Source organism: Spea bombifrons, chromosome 5 (assembly GCF_027358695.1).
Source record: "Spea bombifrons isolate aSpeBom1 chromosome 5, aSpeBom1.2.pri, whole genome shotgun sequence".
In the NCBI taxonomy this organism is placed as follows: domain Eukaryota; kingdom Metazoa; phylum Chordata; class Amphibia; order Anura; family Pelobatidae; genus Spea; species Spea bombifrons.
Genome location: NC_071091.1, coordinates 104,133,234 through 104,136,285, shown reverse-complemented (window position 1 = coordinate 104,136,285; position 3,052 = coordinate 104,133,234).

Sequence of the window (3,052 nt, the reverse complement as noted above, 5' to 3'; positions counted from 1 at the left end):
AGCCCAACATCCGCTCCTATTGGAGCACCAGCCCCATCTGTAGTACCCCCATTTATATGCAGACTATAGCTAGGAAAATGTATAAAATGATTCATTTCATGGATTTTAAAGATAACAGCCTATGCCCCCTAAGGAGCACCCCCAGTTTGACAGGCTCTATAAAATCTGCCCCCTGATTACCCATCTCGCTGCCAGGTTTCCAGAGGTTTATACACCTGGAATTGATATCTGCGTGGATGAATCCCTGATGAAGTATAAAGGAAGGTTGGGATTCAAGCAGTATATTCCTTCCAAGCGTTCCAGGTATGGAGTGAAGGTGTACAAGCTCTGCGAGAGCTAGACTGGGTATACTCAGACCTTCCAGGTATACAAGGGAAAGGATAGCCAACATCTGGGAACCAGTGCAAAAGCTACCACTTGTATGTAGACAACTTCTATACAAGCATCCCTTTGTTCAAGCTGCGGTATTGTTTCGACACAGTAGCTTGCGGTACTATATAAAAAAAGAACCGCTTGGGTTTCCCTCAACATCTGGCATGAACCCAGCTACAAAAGGGGGAGACCTCAGCTCTACGTCAAGAGGAGCTCTTGGCATTGAAGTTCAGGGACAGAAAAGTGTGCATGCTGAGCAACATCCCCGATGAGAGAACTGTGGAGGTTACTGTCCGTGGCAGAGCTGGGGTCACTAAAAAGCCAGTGTGCATCAGGGCCTATAACAAGAACATGGGTGGGCTTGATCTGTCAGATCAACCTCATTATGAGGAAGACAAAGGCCTGGTACAAGAAGGCTGCAATTTATCTCATGCAAATTGCAACCCACAATGCATTTTTGTTGCACAAAAAACAGACACTGGGATGAAACTGTCTTTTTCGCAGTTTCAGCTCCAAGTAATTTCAGGTATCTTGTACCGTGATACACCTGGTCTCCAAGTGGTGATGGGAGCAAGCAGAATTGGGGCTATCCCATTTTATTTTTAAAATCCCCCTTACAAAAAAGAAGCAGAATCCCAAAAAGAGATGCAGGGGGCAAAGAAAGGACACCACATTTTACTGTCCAGATTGCCCTGGAAAACCTGCACTCTGTGTTGGTAACTGCTTCAGGTTTTATCACACAGTTGCCCATTTTTCATTTTTTTTTTCCTGCTCCATTTTAGTATTTTTTTTTTTATTATTGCTTTTTAGATTTTTTTTTTTTGCTCCACCATTTTGATGAGTTTTTATTCGCACTGACAGGTGTGCCCTGGAAAAGCTTCTGATTTCCTTTTAGACAGACAATGAATATAAATATATAAATTTAACTGACCCTGTGATGCCAGTGAGTTATTTTTTACCAAAAACTCATAAGTCGAGAACAGCCACCAGGAAGACCGATCGTTTCAGGTATTAATTCCCTTTTTTCTGACTTATCAGAATACCTAGATCTCATTTTACAACCTTATGTACAAAGAAATAAGATCTTATTTAAAAGGATATTATCAGTATACTTAAAATACTAGAAGTAAAATAAGAAGAGGATAACATATTGGTATCTAGTGATGTGACATCATTATACACTCCATATAAGAAGAAATTGTACTTACATTAATACATATGAAGAAAAAGCTATGGTCCTAAAACAAAGATTTATGAAAGGATATAAAGCTGCCAATTTAGATACAACAATAACACAAATACGCTGAATTTGATTTGTTCAATTTTCTGTGATCTCCCTACTTTATATTATGTGTTACGAGAAATAAAGTTATAATACACTGGCATAATATATGAAAAACAACCCCTATCATGTTTAAAGTGACCTTTTTGAGTCCTTTTATATTTTTATTTAGTGTTAATTTTTTATTAACCCTTTCGCAAAGGACGTAGTGGTTGTCCTCACAAGTGGGCTTCAGGTGCTAAGGGCATAACCGCTACCGCCACCGCCGGGGCTTCGTCATCTAACTACTTTATTAACTGACAATTGTCAGTTTAAGAGGTATGGGGGCATGCTGCTAAGATGCCTGCATCTCAACGTATACCGTTGGAAAGGTTATCGCCTCGCATTTCCAGTATAAGGCTTGTAAATGAAGAATAAAAAATATTAAGTAAAAAATCTGCCAAATTAAATCTAAAAAAAAAAAAAAAGTATTCTAAGCTAAATGATCACTGTGGTAGCCAATGTAACCAATGATCATATAGCTATGAAAAGTCACAATCCCTTTTTAAAAATGGCAGATACTAAATTTTAATCTCATGATCCCTTTGATCATGGGGTTAAATTTAGCAAATGGTAGAGGGAGGCAATTTTTGAAATCCTGGTGAACGTAAATGAACTGCAAATATTATTAAGATCGGCCATTTAGCCTGGAGCTCCTTGCATTTTTACTGCAAAAGGGTTTTTTTACGATAATTTCTACATATTTATGGCCAAGTGTCACATGAGTGCCCAGGAAGCAGCTGAGTTCCTTATGAGTTCCAGTGACATGGAGGAACTGCCTCAGCCACAGCGTGGGCGCAGAAAGTTTCTGTCAGTTCCCGTAGCAGAAGGAAGGGTATAGGGGGTGTTGTAACCGATGCAGTGGCCAGCACATCTTCAGGGGTGCCCCACCAATTTGTGGAAGCCAGCGGGGACAGTTTTAGAACTGCATCCGTGACAACATTTCCACATGCAGGCAGGCCTGATCCAAGTTTAAACTGGACCTCCCCTAATATGGTTCAGCCAGTATTGCTCCCGTTTACTGGCAATCCTGGACTCTTGGTGGGCACTGCAAATTTTGAACCCATCAACTACTTTCAGTTGTTTGCGGATGATGGGTTCCATGAATTTGTTCAGCAGACGAATCTGTATGCTGAACAATTTTTTCAGCGTGCTGGCACCGAATTGCGCTGCCATGCAAGGGCTCGTCGGTGGACTGAAACCAATTTGCCAGAGATGAGAAAATTCTGGGGTCTCACTCTGTAAATGGGGATTGTGCAAAAGCCAAGCATATCCTCATATTGGTCAAAGCAGTCCAGCCAGGTGACCCTTATTTTCCCTTCAACAATGAGCAGGGACAGATATCTGTTACTGCTCAGG